Source organism: Haplochromis burtoni, unplaced genomic scaffold (genome assembly GCF_018398535.1).
Source record: "Haplochromis burtoni strain Fernald_Lab_line unplaced genomic scaffold, NCSU_Asbu1 Contig_43, whole genome shotgun sequence".
NCBI lineage: Eukaryota > Metazoa > Chordata > Actinopteri > Cichliformes > Cichlidae > Haplochromis > Haplochromis burtoni.
The window spans coordinates 1,783,144-1,803,862 of NW_024582404.1; the positions used below are offsets into that span (position 1 = coordinate 1,783,144).

Sequence of the window (20,719 nt, forward strand, 5' to 3'; positions counted from 1 at the left end):
TGGAAACAAACAGCAAAATGAAACAAACTCTACAGCAGCGCTGACATGATTAGGAAATTAATAATGATAACCATGAAAATTAGATCAACACATGATGAGTCTTTGGTTTCATTCGTTATGGAAAACAGTTTCTCCCCGTCACTGTTTCAGCTGCTTTAGTGCTTCTGTTTTTTGCTCCAGGTAGAAGTCGTTTTTTTTTTTTTAAATAGTTTTCATTAAAAATGAGCTCTCACACAACATTTTAAAGCGTGATATAGTTTGTCTTCAGCGTGAAGAGCGGCACTAAGACTGTTGATCTGCCATCAGATCTGCTACCTTCCATCTGTTGGCGCCAATACGTCGATTAACGTCGAGATAAATGGGCAAAAATGTCAAATCTGCTGCCATCTTTTGCACATATGTTGTCTTCACTCACAGCAATTCACTTCAGCTACGACATTCAGACTCAAACAGAACTTTATAGATTTGAAAAAGAAATTCAGAAATTTATCCACAAGTTTGACACGGTCGCTCCGGTGTCATGAACCGAAGTTCAGTACACAAGCTGGACCCAGAAGCAGAGACAACACGCACAGGAGTACGAAAAATAAACTTTATTTTAACTAAAGGTGTCCCGGAAGGGTCAAAGGAAAACACGCGAGAAACTAGAAAAACCAAGGGACCGGGGGATGAGTTACGCAGGGACGCAGTAATCGGGACTGTGGGGGGAGTCAAAGCGAGGCCGTGGGAGCCGGAGGGAGGGGTGAGGGTCCGCGGGGGAGCTCCAGGAAAGTAGAGATGATTGGTAACGGAGGCGATCCAAACTCCAGACGGGCAGGTGGACAGGCAGGTGGCTCAAAAACACGCCGAGCTGTTACCTGAGCGCAAAGGAAAAGATTAGCGTTTGTTCAGGTAAATGAGGGTTTTCACAACCGCCTTCGCGTGGGTGTACGTTACCGCTGTGAGACGACTAACGGACTGGCGTGGAGCAGCTGGCTGGATCAAATAGTCCACCTGATAATCGCCTGAGATGGGATGCAGGTGTGGAGTTAACAGCCACACCCGTGGGCGTGGGCATCCCATCAGCTCCTCGGACACCGGGCCGCGGACCATGACATCCGGACAGTCTACACATGTTTGCGTCTGGACTAAAGTGATGATTGGACCCACAGAGAGACACTTTGCTGTCCCTGCAAATGAAAACAAACTATTTAAAGTACTTCTTAATTTTCATACTGGAGAGATTAATTAATTATAAATTAATGGGAACTCTTCAGCGGTAGCAAAACATTAATTAATGATTCCAAATTAACCATTAAAAATGTTTTATTTTTAGAAATGTGAATCACTTCAAAGCAGAGATTAAAAGGGTAGTTTCTGTGATGGGTTAAAGGATGAAGCGGTCAAATTAATTTCTTCCTGGCATAATTATAATGTGTCTGCACATCATATATCTGAAAGTATACGAGTGTAGTCCTTCAGATATCTTGTGCTGAGGGCATACTGATGTAGCTGAGTAACGCTGTCAGAAACTATGAGAGAAAAAGAGCAACAGAGAGAGGCGAGTGAGAAGAGAGTGAACGCAAAAAGAAGCGGTGCTTTTGTCGGCCGTGCAACAAGCTGCGATCAGTGGAGCTAATAGGAAGAGGTGAGCTGAGGGAAAAGCCTGGAAGCAATAAAGATCGCTCGGGAGATGTGAGGGTGTGAGATGGAGAGGCAGGACCAAAGAACGAGAGAGAGATGGAGAGGGAGAGGAGGAGGAGGAGGAGACAGCGCCGTGTGTGCAGACTGAGTCGGAGGTGAAAGAGACTGCTGGGAGGCGACTCGCTGAGCGCTGTGATCAACACAGAGACGAGTAGAGGAAACGAGGGGAAAGTGACAGAGTGCGCTGATTGACACGCCCGACGTGGCGAAAGCAAAGGACAAGCTTGCCAACTTTTTTCTTCTTTTTTGATTAATGTTTAATCTGCTAATGTCTTCTGATTTATTGTGGAGCTGAGTGGATCGCACTACGAGGGGGTTAATTAGTTTTCCCAGCTTGTCACTTCAAAGCCTTTTGTCTTGCACATCTTTGAAAATGATGTAAAGAGGTGCAATCACTCTGTTCGTGTTCACTGGGGATCGTAGCCGCTCTGTTGTCGGATGCTTGGATTTTGCTGTCAGACTTTGATTCTTTATTTACCACCTTGGCTTATTTTCAATCTGCATGAGGTAGGTATTCAGTTTTCACTCAGGACGGAATCACGGCAGGAATGCAAAAATATCATTAGAGTTAGAATTAATAGAATTAATTCTGTCCTTTGAATTGTTTAGGATAAACTACATTTAGTGACTCAGGAGAACTTTAATGTGTTTAATGACCTCCTGATTAAGCTGTGTGTGTGCAGATATGTGTGTGTGACACAAAGTGCTGAAGCATGTGTTCATAAAGGAAACACATTTCCTCTCCTTTTCTTGTGAAGATCTTATGTTAGAAATTCACATTTTTCCAAGGTTGCTGAAACAAAATGAAACTTTCTTTCCGTCTCGTCCTCCGGCTGCGCTGATACATAATTTTCTGTTAATGCGATACAGCATCCCTGCCTCTTGTTCTCCATCCCTGCCAGTCTGACTTGGCATTGAGCTTCACAGGAAAAGACAAAAGTATTTCATCCTCCAGCTCTGTGCAGACGCTCCAGAACAGCTCCCTGTGTGGGTTTACAAGTCGTGATCCCCAACTCGTGTCGTGTAGAGGGTGTGAACGCGTCGAGGCTTTAGCGCCGTGGGGCGTGTCCAGAAGCTCGAGCTTTAAACATTTTTTTAGAAGAGTAATAGCAGAAAGTAATTAACATTTTTCCTTCATTACATTACTTCTCAACCTGCAGGTCAGGACATTCATCAGGTTGAGGGACGACTAGAGGACTGATATGAGTAATTTCTAACTTGGAAGTGTTTTAATCATTCTTTTGAATCTTTGCTGTAAATGCATTTTTCATATGAGCCATTTAGCAGCTTTCAGAGCTTCTTGCAATAATTAAAAGTAATATTTCAGACAAAGTTCATCATCCTTATGTCCATGCCCTGCGGGTTGTATTGTGGCTGTCTTTTGGGCTTAGAGTAATTGAATAAATCCCGGCAACTATGATTAAAGGAGCTTGTGACTGAAGGGTTGAGTTTGAGTTACCAGCTGTAGGCAGTAATAGGTTTTTTGGGGGGGGGAATGTGTTTTTATAAAAATGTTACAGACAAGCAACTTTAAATGGATGTTTTATTTTCAGCTTTTGTTCTTTGTTTTTTTCCATCGAGACATAAACTGAACAGATCATTTTAGAAGCAAACTTGTTAGCTTGTTAGTGGACAGGAGGCATATTTATAGCCATGATGTTGTAAAGCAGGGGTGGGTAATTCCAGGCCCCGAGGGCCGGTGTCCTGCAGGTTTTAGATGTGTCCTTGGGTCTCACCTGAATCACATGATTAGTTCGTTACCAGGAGCTAATTTAGCCATTTAAATCAGCTGTGTTGGTTCAAGGACATCTAAAACCTGCAGGACACCGGCACTCGAGGCCTGGCGTTGCCTACCCTTGTTGTAAAGGGACAACCTCCAGAGCTAAAAATGAAGCCATTGGTCATAGCAAAAGTTGCAGTTCCTCTAGTGGCCACTCAAGATTTGCTTCTTTTCATTTTTTTATGGGGGGTGGCCTGCATTCATCGACAGATGTCAAGACAGTTTTTCTGAGTGAAATTCAGTCTGTTCATTGCACCTGTACAGTTTATAGGTGCACCATGCTAGCGTTAAGGGATAAATTAGCACTCCACCTTTTCACCCATGCAGTTACTTCTGGCTTCAAAAATCAATGCCGTGATGGCCAAAGGTCGATGAATGGATGCCATCGTGGTGGTTACGTCCATCGTCTATACTGCCTGTGGCCATTTGTTGATTTCCCATTTGTTTCAAGAGTGGTTACAAAGATTCATAGTCACATAGGGAGCGAGAACAAGTTGAGGGAGCCCACAGGAAGTTGGAATATTTGATCAGGTAAGATTTTCATGTAAATCTGGGAAGATTTGACACTTAACAATCGTGAGGAGAAACTTCGAAACTAACTGTGATTTGAAATGAAGACAGATTCAGGAAGTGCATTCTTCATTTATTGCCTGAAAAGTTTTTGGAAACTTTTTGTATTATGTGAGGTTTTGCAAATAATCCACCGTCTCAGTTTCTGTTTGTATGAAGTGAAGCTCAGTGTTTTTGCAGTTACTGTAGGTAACGGGGGAGGACATCTCTCTGTCATCTTTCATGGCACCGTCACAAACCGATCTCTCGCGTCTGGTTGTAAACTTTAAAACAACATGGTTGTATTATAACATTTGTAGCAACAGTGAGTGAAACATATACTTTGTAATGCATGTCAAGATATTTTTCTGAAATGTTTCCATAAGACATTTCAATAGGGACGTTTTGATCACTCTGGTGCAGCATCACTTTGATGGCTGACATGCTGACAGCTCACAAGAACATGTATCAGATTTTTATTTTAAACAAGCACACTGTCCAGTTTCAGGCAACTTGCGACTCATAGACGATCTGAATAAAAATTCATGACTGTAGCAAAAAAAGAAAAAATTGATCTGGGTCTTGACCTCTTTACATTTGGACTGACGTGTGATTAAAATGATCTCCACCGAGCACACCAGTCCTGACCTTGTTAATTGTTTGTAGGCTCTCCCTCCTGAAGGCAGGCTGATGTAGTTAAAGGCCACAGTGATTTTTTGCTGCCACTCAAGTAATGTGTGCATGACCTGAGGTTTTAACCTGCACAGGCATTCGTGCATTGGACACGTTGACATTTTATGTGCAAATGAGTAAACTCGTTGAAAATACTCTGTATTTCAGTTTGTACCCTCACCTTGGGGCAAAACCGTTTTAAGCTTGAAACACTGGGTTCTGCAGACAGCAGTGTCGATTACTTCCATCACGTCATCCGGTTTATGGTTAAAGTCTTGACTTGAAGGTTAAAACGACAATAATGAATTTCAGGCTAGGACAGAGCTTCTTTTAATATTTACATTATTATCTCCAGTGCTAACCTTATGGGAAGCGGTGACTTTGAATACACTGACTTTATATGAAATACTCCAAATGAAAAGTAAATGTGGGATGTCTGCACCAGCATATCAATGGCTGCATATTAACTGCAGGTGGAATAGACAGATGTGAACTAATTTTGTGTGTTAAAGAGTAGACATAGGCAATAGCAGCTGTCCTAGTTTGTACAGATTTGACTTAGTCTTGTGGCTGCTGTCATTGTCTTGGGGCTTTTTAAACCTCACGTGCACATATTTAGATGAGTGTCGCACAGATACCTGCTAATTAGCGGGAGGGAAATTACTGGATTTCACTCAGCTTATCCACACGGATTTGTCAGATAATAGATTTAAGGCAGAAACACTACAAATGGAGTCAAGAGGTTCAGCTCAGTGAGTCATATTAAATGAAATGTCGGATACCACCTGCCAGTCAAAGTGACCATGCTCTGCCAAATGCAAATTATAAGCTTTAACTAATTTTACACACATGAGCAGTGATGTTAGCTTTAAAAAAAACAATGACTATGTTAGACATGCAAACATGTATATTTTCATGTCTGAAGTAAAGCAACTAAACATGCAAATCTATGGGGCTTGACTCACTGTCGTTAGCACTACTAACTGGCTTAATCTATCAGCCCAGGAGGTGACTGATTTTTTTTAAAGTAGTTCTCACTGTGGCTTTGACTTAACAACAACAATATTTCATGTAGATTAGAATATTTGCCAGTGGATGGAGGGCTATTCAGGATGCATGTGTGCAGAGTTGCTGTTTTAACGATGTCACTGGTGGCTTTAGACTCGAGTTGATAAAAATTAAAAACTGTACACTAACATCAAGCTAGATGTTGATAGTCAGATGTGGGAATTTACTGTTCCTGGCAAAACGTCACAAAAAATAAAGCCTTTGAACATATTTATAAGTCACGTGTTTGTGTGTTATAAGTCATTTTTCCTTTAGGCCCAGTGTTTAACTCTAGGATGTGGTCAAGGCCTTTTAGTGGCATGTCCTCACACTGATAGTCACACTGGGTTGTGTGTGTGTGTGTGTGTTTACTGATGGTATGTCTAGTTTAGCCCAGACACGACAAGTGATGAATGAGCTGAATACCTTGAAGCAGACAGAGCAAGGAAATAGAGACAGCAAGGGTCACTGTGTACAGACCTGCCGCAGCATTAAATGGATGGAGTGATGGAGGAGAAATGGCAATACTAGACCACCTTTATATCTAAGGAGTGCTTTGATGGAGGGAGGATGCTACTGAGAAGTATTGTCTATAGTATCCTGGCAACAACTTCACATACATGGGGAAAAAAGCAAAACAACAGCACTGTGTGTGAAATCCACAGAGATTCCCAGATATACATGTTTATTTATTTGCACTTACAAATGTGTCCATAAATACGCATAAAATACCAACTGCTGAGTACAGGAAAGGTTTTGTTTGATGTGGAGCTACAGCGTCTGACTTTAATGCTGTTTGGGGTTCCACGTTTGTTTGGATGGGTTTAACAGCCATAAACTGATCTTCAGTTCTCACTGTTAAAAGCTGCCCTGTGTTATTATCTCGTAAACAAACAACGAAACGGGAAACGCATCGTGCCTCGTACCTGTGCGCGTGAATTTTCTTCATCTTTGAACACTTGCAAAGTGGATTTTTTTTTTGCTTTGAAACTTAAATAGTTTATCTAAACAAGGCTTTCTCCCACTGAATGTGTGTGTCTGCTTTATTTGTTCCTTCATGCCACCAACTGTTCAGTGATTTAGCATGAAAAAGAATGGAACAAAGGGATTTCCACACTGGGTATGCCGGCTTTAAAACAGTCCTCGGAGCTTCAGCACTGGTCAGAAAACGCGTTACGTTCAAACATGAAGATCAGTAAGTGCTTCTGATGATCCGCCATCATCACTTTTCAAAAACTGCAAAGAAACAGAAGAATATGCACGTTTCTTAGGTAAAGTAACTTTGGCAGTCATACGAAAAGACTCCTGCCATGATCTCCTCGTTTGCTGATCTCCTCTTTCCAGTCAGTCTTTCTACAGAACATTTGTGCTTTAACTTAATGAACTGCACAAATTGGGATAATGGTCCCACTTTTATTCCATATAGACAGAAAATGGCGCAGAAGTAATTTTGTAAAGAATGAAATAAGATCTTGGGAGAGGAGCTCAAATCCTGCCCAGTTTCTCACTTGTGCACCGTCACTCCTTTAGTTGGGAGCGTTTGTCAGATTCTTTTGGAGATACGTTAAAAAGATGGTGAGACGGCGCAAACCTACAGCAGGTTTATCATTTTATGTCTGATTGGCCCTGAAGCAAAATTATAGGATAGAACTATTTAAACGTAAAAAATCTGAATCATTTTGGACTCTTTTTAATCACTGACTGCAGTGGCTGAAGGACCAGGCAGCATCAATTTATTACAGTCAGCAGAAGGGAGAAAGCTTTCTGTAAAGAGCCATGGTTTTCTCCAAAATTGGCAGGAACAGCAAGAAGCATCATGGTTTGGCATCTCTGAAATGGCTGAGAGTAAGCTAAATCAATTAGCCTCAAGAGGCACTGCATTGTCATTCGCATCGGGTTACCAGTGGCAAGCAGCCAGCTGCGGTTCATGGAGCAGACGTTCACTCAAGGAAACGGGGAGGAAAGGATTAAGAGGAAGGAGAGGAAGGAGAGGCAGCAGGGCGGCTTATTTGATTTGCTCAGGAAAGTGATTAAACCTTCTACCTAACATCCTCCCCTCCCTGCTGCTCTACACGTTAGCTGCTGAATGACTGTGGCACACCTTGCCAGAGTGTTCCTCTTGGCTGCTTTTGCAGCTTTGAGCCTCCAGCGCAAACATTTTACCTCGTATTTACATCTGTTCATGCTGCGGACCAAGTTTTGTTGCTGGTGCTGTATAGTTTGTGTTTGATTAATGGAAAAAAAGGGCTCTTGTGTCTTTCTGATTATATATTTTTGTGTGTGTGTGTGTGTGTGTGTGTGTGTGTGTGTGTGTGTGTGTGTGTGTGTGTGTGTGTGTGTGTGTGTGGATATATGACTGATGAAATTGGACGGCGTTGGAGTGGCGATAATAAATCAATTAGAGTGCATAGGAGAATTAGGCTAATGAAGGTGACAGCAGGGCCAGCGTCCCACTCAGCTGTGACTCAATCTTATTGGTGGGTGTGTACTAGTGCACATGTGTGCTCTCACTGGATCCTACACAGGAGCAAAGAATTTTAACAAGAGTTTCATAATGATCGGGAACTGTAATATCATTGGATTTCAGTAAAAGATGCATAAACAGAAACAACCGCCTGACTTTTAGATAAACCTGATGAGCACCGTTTGTGGCCATGTGGATTTAAAGCTGCTACCAAACTTTTATTTATTCTTTTTTGTATGAAATATAATGACTGGCTACTGCATGAATCAGTAGGGAAACTTTGTCTCTTACGCAGCAGAGACCTGCAGCATAATTAGAAGAAAGCGAAGCCATCGAGGATTTGAATGATAGTCAAACGACACCAGTGACACCAAAAACTGAAAAGTTGCCGTCTCCCATGAGGTCTGTGCTAGAGATCTGAAATTTCACACAGAAAGTTTGGAGATTTGCATAATGCGTGATCTAGTTAACTGACTGACAGATTACAAAAAAGTTTGAGGACACTTTTTAAAGTTAATTTCTGATGTTTTTAGGTTGTTGTTTTCCAGCAGCTTGAAGATCTCTTTCTAATAAATTCTCATACGTGCACAGTTTGGTCCAGCTGTTTTTCCATATGGGGATGTCAAATAGCAAAAAAAGGAAGTGATGCCAGTTGTTGGATGTTAAAAGATTAAAAACTGTTCCTTAAGAGTCTCATAATAATAAATGAGATATAATAAATCTGCTGTAGTTTATTCCAGAACTGGACTAAAAGCGATTGCAACACATAAAAAGAAGATGCAGACAAAAACAACACTGATGTTAAATTCATGGTTCTCAGAGGATGAACCTTATTCGCTGGCAGCCCTCTGAGTTTTCTGTTATCTTCCATCAGTCTGACATTTTTGGTTTTAAAGAAATGTTCTGACACCTGTCAGATAGTTTGGTATAGATTTTATTTTATTTTATTTTTTTGCTGCACGGCGTATCCATATTCACTAGTGTTCACCGGTTTCAAATCAGCTTTCTTCACTTCCATCCATCCATCTTCTTCTGTTTACTCGAGTCAGTGTCGAGGGGGTGCTGGAGTCTATCCCTGCTGTCACAGCACGAGAGGCGGGGAACAACCTAGACAGGTCGTCAGTCTGTTGCAGGCTTACTTCATGTACACAGTGAAATGTTTCGTATGTGAAACTGTGATTGTGGGCATGCAGAGACTGCTAAGAATCAGCATGTCATGTAGCAGGATGTTAGCATTTAGCTCAAAGCAACGTCTTAGATTAAGAATGACTTTTCTTCGTTTTTACGCTCGCTTTGTTCTTGTTGTAATTTGGCTGATCGCTGGACTATAAAGAAAGAAACTCAAATAATCCTAAACTTGAGTTGAACTGGTTTTGATCTCAGACCTTTTTCAGTCCCACTTGAAATGAAATAAGTTTGGGGTTGGCCTCAAAGACTTAACAACTGAGAAGAAAGGAGGACCCTTAGACTACAGCAGATCACTGCCCTTTACTGTAGAGCTTTTTCTTTATTTCAATTCTATTTCAAATCATATTCCATGAGCATATTGTCTTTAAGCTATTATTTCCCCCTTATACTAACTCCATCTATTTACTGCCTAAAATTGCTCCTGTCATTGCCGTCTACTTTGTCACTCTTTGGAAACAGCTGTTATCGCACTTTTCTTCTCGGTGCTTTCTCTTTTAACGGTCTCTCTTTCTCAGCCAGCTTGCCACTATTCATCTGGTTGTCATTCTTTTCACAGGATTCATGCCCCCTCCTAGTAGTGGTATTTATTTTCTGTCAGGCAGTCTTTGTCCCGAACAGAATAGCAGGCTCATTAGACACACACTGACACGTTAAAGATGCTTGTGAGCATACACTTCTTTCACACAGACACACACTAACGATTGTTACTAATCAGCCTTATTTATATACTTTCCTGGGTATACTGTACCTGTTCTTTCCCTGTAGATAAGCAGAAGGATGTCCATAGTAGTTTAGTGAGGTGTTTGAATGCAGTGAGATTAATTTGTTGTTTTAGCTGTTTTAGCATTTCCATTTTCTTTTTACTTCTTCTTCATCTTTACTAAAACAGCAAGTTTCTGGCACAACAATAAAAATGTTAATCATAGCTGCTCTTTGTTAGTCACTGTGGGGCCAAGAAGAGCCTTGAGCAGGCTCACTAGATGAGATTAAATCAAATCTATACTAAAATGATTATTATGTTCCAATATTAGTCTCCAACATCAGGGTCACAATATTTAGAGTGAGGAGCCAAATGCTGGACTCCAAGATAGACAAAGAATGAACAGGCAATACAAAAGTCTAGAAATAATAATAATAAAATCCATCAGGTGAACAAAATGTAAGAAACGCATGAGGCAGGAAATAAATCCAGGAAAAACTGGGACAAACAGAGCTGCACACAAGGGAACACAAACAGACACATTAACAAAGGGCAAGGGGAAGACGGGACTTAGAGCTCACTGGGAACAAGAAATGGGAGAACCGAGATACAGGTGAAATGAGATGATGCACAGCTAAAAATAAATAAATAAAAAATCAGGATACAGACTTGTAGCAGACACAGAGGCAGAGGGAGAGGTCCTAACAAGAGACGAGATGGAGGGACGAAAACCGTCAAACACAGAAGGAACCTGAACACTAAATACTCTTAAAACGCAAAAGAAACTACAGCAACAAAGAAATGAAAGTAGGAACCCTTAACTCAGAAACAACATCAAAGAAAAACGGTTTGAATCACATGACTTGGTAATTCTGTAACAGTCAGAGGTCGTGTTTTTAGCTGACTGTGGGAAGCGTTGTGCTGTTTGCTGGTCTCTTGTGTGGATGGTTGGTTCATGGATGAAGTCCTTGTATTTTACATTAATAGAAACTGCATGCCTCTTTTGTGTTTTCCTTCATAAACCCTCCTCTTTCATTACCTCTGATTGGTTATCCTGTGTAGCTTGTAACTTGATGCCCGGTGTCATGGAAACCTGCAGTATGTTGGCTACTGAAGCCGGCCTTGATTGATAGCCTGTGTGTGATATTGGCAGAAGGCAGGTTTTGTTTGCCTGGTTACGGAGGAGAATTTAAAATGCTGATCAATAAGTTTACAGCCTCTGAATAGGAAGCATGCTGTGGAGCTTTTACCAGGCCTTTGGACCAGCCGAGGAGAAAGCCATTACCAAAAGGCTTTGTCTAAACAGATGAGCTCAATCAGACTCCTGGCAGAACAATCGTTCAAGTTTATAAATTCACCATTCAACATCTGTCTGCTCAAAAGCCTAGCTGGCTGTTATGTGTCGATGCAGATAAGATGAAGTGAAAAAAAGCAATCCACTTGACACTGTCATTGTCAAAGTGCAGCCAATGTATTTTAGTGTTCAATAATATGGAATAAATCAGTGGTTTTCTAGATGTTTAGGCTGAGGATAAGCCAAACTCAAATCCAGATCCACAACGCACATCTGTATTCACATTTTTGCAACATAGCTGATATCAGTTCTTCTTTTCTTTGGACTTCTGACAGCTTTTACAGCATCTACTCACAGACACTTGAAATCATTTATGCAAGAGTGTCACCACTCCACTCGCACATCGTCTTGTCAGATACTTTCAGACAATCCAACTAATGTTCCTGCAGCCTCTGGTTTGGATCCAGGGCTCCTGAGGAGGCCAAGTTGTCATCATAAGGGAAAGTTGCTTTCCAAGTCCTTTAGTTTGTGGCACCATATTAGCATTACCAAACCTCTCCTTACAGATGATGCACCTGGGCTGAGAGCACCCCTTAGTCCAAAAGACAAGTATCTTTTGCATTTTTCCCCTTGCTTGTTAATCATGGTTTGCTCAGCATAAGTTCATTGCTGGTAATCGAGGCCTTTAATATATCGCACATATTTCCCACCATTTAGCAAGGCAGGTTGCATGTTTTTCAAGGATTTTTTTTTTAAAAAGGGCTGATAAAGATAAAGTAAACTTTTTGTGCTGATATATTTGCAATAAAAACACATTAGTCAGAAAATGACTTTGTGTGCTTGTGATTGTTCACATCTCCTACAAGTAGCTAAATGTAGCTGCTCTAATTATAAGACATTTTTTCTTTAGTTTGGTTCCCTGACTCGGTGAGGTATCACTCTTGTACTCATTAGTTCAGATTGTGACTCCTGTAATACTCTGTTTACTGGCGCAATAAATATCTCCAAAGTCACCAGCTTTCACCTGTCTTTGCATCGCTACACTGGCGTCCAATTATTTGGAAGCCAGCCGAGATGCAATGTATGTCAAATCTTTCCATTTTGATTCCAGCAGCTCTAATAGGCCTCCCTTTTACTAATAAACTTTAGGCTGTGGCATCAGAAAGGACACATGGCCTATTTTGTTGGTAAGATGGGTGAATAGCTTAGAATTGTTAAATCATACTTTAGTTAAGAAGCAACTATGTAACTAAATCTTTGTCCAATTAAGCTTGTGCTTACAGTATGTTCACAACTTTTGTTTGCAAATTCCCTTTTGTCTGTAGACATTGACCCACTAAATCCAACATGGAAACCCAGAACCCTTCATCGGTAGCTGTTACCAAACCTCTGTGCTGTCCTTAGATGGCTGCGCTGACCACGGCCTGTGGACACGCTACAGTCCTAAAAGATTTAAGGAAGAAGGCCAATTCTCTTGGAAGCCAAATCACAACTTGCTCCAAACTTTGTTCCTCTTTTTTCAGTTTTTATTTTACCCCAGTTTTACTCCCAAATGCATCAAATCATAAAACTGAAATGCACTTGGAAGTGACAGCAAGGTAACAAGATTCTACTCTGGAGCAGAAACACACTAGAATATTGGCAAGTCTGAGATGTCATAATGCATTTACCATTATCAGCTGCTGTTTCTGCCTGTCCTGGATCATTAAAGGAATAATAATAGATTAGTTTTGTTGTAAATTGCTAATACAAGTATTTATACTACATTTAAATATATTTAATATTTTTAAGTGGTCATTGCAGCAAGGTAAAAATAAATATTTTGGAATTTGACATCTCATTCTTCCACTTGTGCTGTGACATGAATGGATGCTGCAGGATCATTCAGCAGACAGGAACAGGTAAATCTCCAAAGTAATCCTTGTCATTTGCTGGCACTGAAGCAGACACTCAGAAAATCTCCCCCTTGGCTCAAGCGTGAGTTTCTCCTTTGGGTCGAGTCCAATGTGAAATGACACTGAGCAAAAAGCAAGAGGAGCATAGCCAATAGAAAGACAGAAGTAAGGATTAGCAGGAAGATGTCGCAAGGAAAATAAACGAAATTATATAAAGGATCTTTGTAATTATATCCAAATGGTAGCTTTTGATAATAAGGGCTTTGAGAATGAATGAGTCACCCCAAAGAAAACCAAAACTTGGAGTCTTGACATGCCCAGAGCTTCCTCCCATCCTCCCTGCAGCTCACTAATCAGTATGGCTGGATGGGGATGATGGGACTTTCTAACCTGCCATCAGCCAGCTGCTCTCCTCCAGGCTCCAGGGGGGGAAAAGAAACAACCAGTGTGAAAACAGTGATTCTGCCATAGAAATGTTTAATTATTTGAACTTTATATTCTTTTTCTGCCTTCTTAGTGATATATTCGTGAGTCTCAGCTGCTGTCGCCAAGGAGAAGAAGCTAGTTAGAGCACATATCAGATGCTTTTTTTGGCATTTGAATTAAATTCAAATGGCAACAAAAGTTACTGTTACAGAAATCCATCCAAAAATGATCCAGGTTACAAAATGAGTTCATGAAAACAATGTATAATTGTTTAATTGGAGTTGCACAAAACATTTTCTTTGTCGTCTCCAATTCGTTGTGCAAACATTGTCATTTTAAGCTTGAAGAACAGGTGCCTTTTACTGAAAAGTCTTATTTGGAGTTGTAGGAGCTTCTTTCTCTCTCTTATTTTTTTTTTCAAATCACAGACTCAAATATTTCCTTGTGGATTACATATTTGCCAATCCTTCAAGTCCCCACGACACTACACGTTTGTTTTTTCAAGCAAAGTAAGGCTTGGCCTTAAAAACTATGATACGTTACAGAAATGTTACAAAATAACAAGATGGTTCTGTCTGTGTTTTGTAAAAAGCAGATTAAGGAAACACTGCCAGGGGAATGATTTATGTTTTGGTTGCTATGTGTTTTCCTCTATTCTTCCCCGTTTTTAAAACTGAGTGTGCATAGCATAGCTGTCAGAGCTTCTTCTGTATATTTAAAAGACATTAGGAATCCTTCATCTTTGTTTATTTGTCTATGTTTCTTTTAGTAGACCTAAGCTCGGTGACATGCAGGATTAAGGGGAAACAATTGTTCTGTTCTGATTCTTCTGGGTTTGTCTGAGCTCAGCGGTAGCAGATATTTTCTACAGCCAGGACAAATCTCAGGGTCTAGCTTTTATAATCATGCCTGAAACAGTGCTCGGTGTTTTCACATTGGTTTAATAAGATCTGTTTGCTTGATTTTTCACTCTGAAAATGGCCATAGTGTTTTAGTAAAGGTTGTCACTGACTTTATTCCTCATTGTCATCGTGTAAATAAAATGTTTACAGAGGAGTAAACATCAAAACAAAGAATAATTCATGTACAAGTTTCAAAAAAGCTGTTTGTGAGTAGCTAATATTTATTGTTCTAATTATATAGTATAATGGAGTAATTAGGTAGTTCATGCAGTTTGTTATCCTGTTTGTTGGTGCTTTTCTTTCACTTGCGTAAGAGTATGGCCGTATGGATTGTTGGTAGACCAAAACAGGACCCGTCAATTTGTGATGGATAGTTGTCACTGTTTTCTAAGAGGTGGAGGGATTAATTGATTAAATGTTTAAATAAAATAGCAAATTAACTGTTTATGATAATGTGGTATACTCAGCAAAAGTTCATCAATCTATATATTTATTTAAACCATGGCAAAAAAGACCGGTTTTTACTGGACTTTCTCATTTTGTTTGGTTTTGTTATTTTAGTGTGGTGCTCATTTGAGAATATTCCCAGCTTTTTGTAAGCTCAGCAAAGCCCAACCTAAGAATGAGTGTCAGTCAGTTGTGTCAGTTTCTAAATCAAGCTGCAGAAAACAGGGTGTCTCTGCTGTGAGAGAGGCACTTTTACTGAATCTGAAATTTTCCATGTCTGTCCTCATTTATCCTTCTCTAATGACCTTTAATTAGGCTTTAATGCTTCCTCTGTCATTATAGGAATTTTCATACTGCCTAAACAATAATATGTTTTTATTGGGCACTTGTGTTCATGTGCTCTTTCGTCCTTGTTAGAAGTTTATTCATAAGAATTCATTGTTGGTTCTGCAATAAAAAGATATTAAGGATTATCTCTAAAACGGTCAAAAGAACATTTAGATTGCGTTAAAGCTTCTAAAATAAATCTTCATTTTTCCTGTTAGCTGGCTGACTTATAGTTTCCCCTTTTTGAAATATCAAGTAATTACCCTGTAATCCTATATAGCCTGTCTGTAACATTCATCACGTGTAAAAGCAACAACCATCATGTGCTTGGTCTGTTTTCATGAATAATGATATTCATTTTTAGATTTCAGCATTTAGGATTTGATCAATTATAAGGAAAAAAAAGCACAAGCTTCCATTTTGAAAGCTTTTAAACAATGGCTCATCTTTTTATATCCACGTGAGTGTGTTTGTTGATGTAGTGGAACTGGGTTCATATGTGATTTTTGCAGTTGACACTTTCATTTGCTGTAATTGCGATCAGTGTGAAGTGCTCCCTGTAGGACAGTCAGTGAATCTGATTAAGTCTGTAGTTTGAGGGTGATAGGCCAAAATCTTTATACAAAGCCACAAACCAAAGAGTCCCAATGCTGTTCAGTCCTCTTCTGTTCAATATTTTCTCACCAACAACTGAAAAAGATTAAACATGTAGAAATCTCAGAGGTCGAACAACTTTGTCCATTATTTTGAAATGTACTTTTTGAGTTACCTGAATATTGAACAGAAGGCTTTGTTAATTTTACAACATATGTCAGTCTGCTGCTGAATGTGCGTCTTTGAAAGACACAAGCTGTGTTTTGACATTCTCCTTTAGTCGTCAGTCACTGAGTAATGTCAAGTTGTAGTGAATGCAGTGGATTAGGAAAGAGCAGTTATCATACATTGCATTGCAACAACGTGGTCTGTCTGTTCCAGGAGCTTTGCGATTTTAAATAGTAACCATTTCGTTATTATATTTGGTGCAAGTGCTTGAAGCTGGAAGGATTTTAAATGAGCTGGAACTTACAGCACTACGTCATAATCTTTCCTAATTGCCATCATGCCATTCTCATTTTTCAGATATTCTTGTAATTTAACATTTACGAAATAAATAATCAAATTAATCGTATTAATTTGAACATATAAATGTTTGATAAATAGCAAATGTAATTAGTTTCTGATGTTCAGAGCTGGAAATTTGTGTTTCAGATTGATCTGACCCGGTCAGGCTGTTCTGACATAACAATTGTTTTCTGAAGGGTTGATTTAACCTCATCGTTCCAGTACAGCGAGGACAAGTTTTAAGGCTCGTGGAGAGCAAGGAGAGGAAATGTGTTGGGAACAGAGCATTGCTTTTTTGTGCATGAATTAGTGTGCATGCTCCTTTTTTTAAAGAGTACAGGTTGATTAACTTGTGACATCTTTGCTTATCTAATGATGACAGAGTATTTTTAATTTTTACACATTTTATTTTTTGTCTTCCCATTTTAGCCATGGGCCACTGACTTTGAGTGGCTGGGCTGGATAAGCTTCTGACAGGCTTTATTAATGAACTATGATACATCATATATACACATCTCCTACTGACAATGTGGGGAACTAGATAAGGACAGACTGCTCTCTTTAGAATATGTTCTCCAAGAATCGTTTCAATGGACAACATGGAGCAGGTGTTTCCCCTAAAGGAGGCGCAAAGTCAAAAGTTCACCCACCTAAGAAGAGGGCTCCAAACCCAAGGGTAGCACTAGTTATTCGGGGCAAAATACATCGTTTATTGCAAGGATCTGCAGACCACCATGTCCCAGATTCCCACCTCTATTATTCAGGTATTGAGGAAGACGAGGCGAGAGAAACACATGAGAGCAGAAAGGAGCGCAGGAGCATATACCCAAAGGTTAGCCCAAGGGCAGAAGCATATTCCCCCACAGTTTCAAACACTAAAACGCATGGTGTAGCATCTGGGCCACCATGTGTAGGAGAGGTGGAACTGAACAGAGAGGGGTGTATAAGAATACCCTGCACTTTGCAGCATAAAAGATGTAGATCACCAGCAAATATTAAACGAATCTCCTTCGAAGAAGGACTTCGGGATGCTCCGGAGCAATTACGGCCACCCCTACACTATGCTCCGGTTGGTCCAGACGTGAATGGCAAGAAGTTCGTATCAACAGCAGGAAGGAATTTTGCCTCACCCCGTATTCGGCCAAAGAGACCTTATTCTACTGGTGACTGTGTTGACTACAATTTTAACAGACCTCTCCCTGGTACACTGCTAGAAGAGGATGAAGATAAAGAGGAGGAGTCAAGTGCCATCATCGAGCACATTCTAAAAGAGCTGAGGGGGATCAACAAGATCCAGGAGGAAATCTCCGACCTCAGGGATTACCTGACCTCAGTTCGAGGGTCAGTTGAGGAAGTATCATCGTGTGTAGATGCTGTTCTGTTGGAGATTGAGGGCATTCGTTCTAGCAACAAGCCTGGAGCCCATGCAGGTACTTGGTCAGGGGTAGGGTGCAAAGATGGTCCATCCTGCCGCAGGAGGCCTGCGAGTGCTTATGGCAGTTTAGGTAGTGCAGTGCCAAAGTCAGAGTCAAATTGTTTCCCTCAAGCATGCAATGAGCGCCATAGCATACATAGAGAATTACTGCTATCCCAGCCAGAAGACTCAACAGTTTCCCCAATCGCTGAATCAGTGGATCATCGGGAACTAGAGGAACCAGAGGAACCAGAGGATACCTCTGAGCATAGCTCTGATATCCCAGTAGGCGCTATAGCAAGAAAACTCAGCTTTGGCTACCTTGACAGGCAGGATGGTCAAGACTGCCTGAGCACCAGCTCTTTGTCTTCTGGTCATAGTTCCAAATCTGAATCAGACATAGAAAGACCATCATCTAGTCATGGAAGAAAGCAAGAGAGGACTCGTGATGGGGAGGAACATTGGACTAATGCTGTACCAACACACAGTGGACCTATGGAATCCGTGTGGCATAGGGAAACAGCTTACATAAGGGAGCATGAAGGTGTGAGCCCTCTTTGCTGTGAAGGAGCTGGGAGCTGGGAACAATACAGTGGTGCGACGGGATATGGTACATCTGGGCAGTGTTCTAATGCAAGCTCAGAACATCTCTCTATACACTCTGGAAAGCATTACAACTCACCTGCCAGCAGTTCTAGCAGAGAGGAATGGCAGCCGCGAAGGAGGCGGCCTCAGAACCAGTCTGGGATTCATGGATCGGCAGATCCCAGTGAAAACTCCACTGTAGCATATGAATGTGCTGCTGATTTGTCCTACCCGCAAAGTTCTGGTTACCACTCAGTTGATGGGCATGATGCTGAAGCAGAGGAATCAGACTTTAGGCATTCAGCTGATCTGAGCTTTACAACAACTTGTCAAGTTGAAACGTATTTAGCATATGACGAGTCTACAGCAATGACGTGGACTGAGCCATCCTGCGTGACTGACGCCAGTAACCAAAGCTTAGGAAATCAATTCTCTCACCCTGGCAATGCAGATCCCCAAGCTGGGGGTTTCAATGTCAAACGCATAGGTAGAGCAGTACTTGATTTTAGCTCTGCCTTGCGGGGAGCGTTGCGCAAACTTGAAGCACCTGGAGCTGTGAATCCTGAAGAAGAAACAGACTTTGAAATATCAATGCCTTCAGAGCTGCCTACAACTCAGTTGCCTTCAAAACCTTTTTGCTATCAGACACAATTGGTTCAAACATCTGATATAACCCAAAAAGGTGATGTGGTTGGTGGTGATGATATTGCTTTTAGGGAAAGCATAACCAGCACTGTAGATATATTAGATACTTTCTATGTGGAGCCTATGCTTAAAGAAGCCATCAACAGCCTTACATTGGAGTCTACGGAAACTTACCAACACCCCTTTTCTGACATTGTCCCACCGTGTCCTGAGGAACTCCCAGTCTGCCCTGACATGATTTGCAGTAGTGCTGCAAAACTGCCTCAACCTGATGGCCTTACAGAAAAACATGCAGAAACTCTTGCAGATGTGAGCCTTAAAGAAGCTCAGCTTTCGCAATGTACCACTGCGGATTCATTGTCGGCCTCGGTTTTGGCTGACGAACCTGCAGCCGTGGAAGGGCAAGGGCAAACTGATGTCCCACTACCACAACAAACTAGCATGGACGCCCCTATAGTTTCCGAGGACAAACCAGAAGGAGAAGCAGCAGAGCTATCCACAGAGATCAGCCAGATGGATGAGCGCAGGCTAAAGTGTCTGAGGAGCTTTCAGCAGATTCTTCGTGAGAAGAGAGAGACCAGGCGCAGCCTTGCCAGTGTGTCCACCTTCTCTCAGGATGAGTTTGAGCAAGGTAGTCATTACATGACATTTAATGTTGGGCTCATCTGTTGTTTTATTGTATGCATTTTATTTGGTTGTACAACTTTTTCAGTATCACTGCCGGTAATGTTTCAGGGCAACAGCCAGTATCGGTCATTGACCGGAGAATATTGGATTTATTAAGCTGCATTCCACTCTGAGATGTGTTGTGTTAACGAAGAATTTAGCAAAAACATAGAATTTAATTGATCAAACTGATTCAGTTAATTTAACTCTTTGAGTCAGGACTGGATAAGAATATCTGATTAATGCACGTTTTAATTTGGGTTTTTTTTTTTGCTTTTTTTGTGATTAGAGTAGATGAACCATTAAAATGTTTCAAATGAAGAGCGATATGAACACACTTCATCTTCTCAGTAAAGGAGAATGGGTATTTTAATTCATTCAGATGTCTATAAATGGTAACTGAGTCATCATTTAACTTTTTTGTCAACACAAGTGTTTCTAGAAGAACAAACAGGAAAACTTTTCCTTCCCAGCTTCCTGTCATCAAAGCCTCTTCCCGTTACTGAAACTCTTTGATCTGTCCTGGCTGCAGTGCATCGTTTTCGTTGATGAAAGCTTAACCACCGGTGTCCTCTATAAATACCCTCACCCAGAGGTTATGAATAAGCCCCAGTACCAAACGGTTCCGTTGGGTATTTACCGTACCAAACGTTTTCTGCTGGCGCTACACTTTTCTTGTCCTTTGAGAGTAATGTATCACCTGCCACTCAAGAGTCCCTTACTCCTCTAAGGCAGTGGCCATTTGCTGAATTAGAAAACATTAATTATCTCCTTGGAAAGCTAGCGTCACATTAAAGAGGAAGGAGAAGCGAAATATTAGGAGTCATTTTCATGATAAATTATACATGTTAATGAAACATTTATGACCTCAGACCTCATCTATCTGATAGCTCAGCAACTGTGCTGCTTTTAGCATTACTCAGGAATTAACAAC

At 40.9% G+C, this 20,719-nt stretch overlaps 1 protein-coding gene across 1 annotated transcript in view; it reads left to right on the forward strand.

The window, feature by feature from the left end:
• LOC102299138 overlaps positions 1-20,719 on the forward strand; it is a 178,958-nt gene that overhangs the window by 86,381 nt on the left and 71,858 nt on the right. The gene's annotated exons all lie outside the window — the stretch shown is intronic.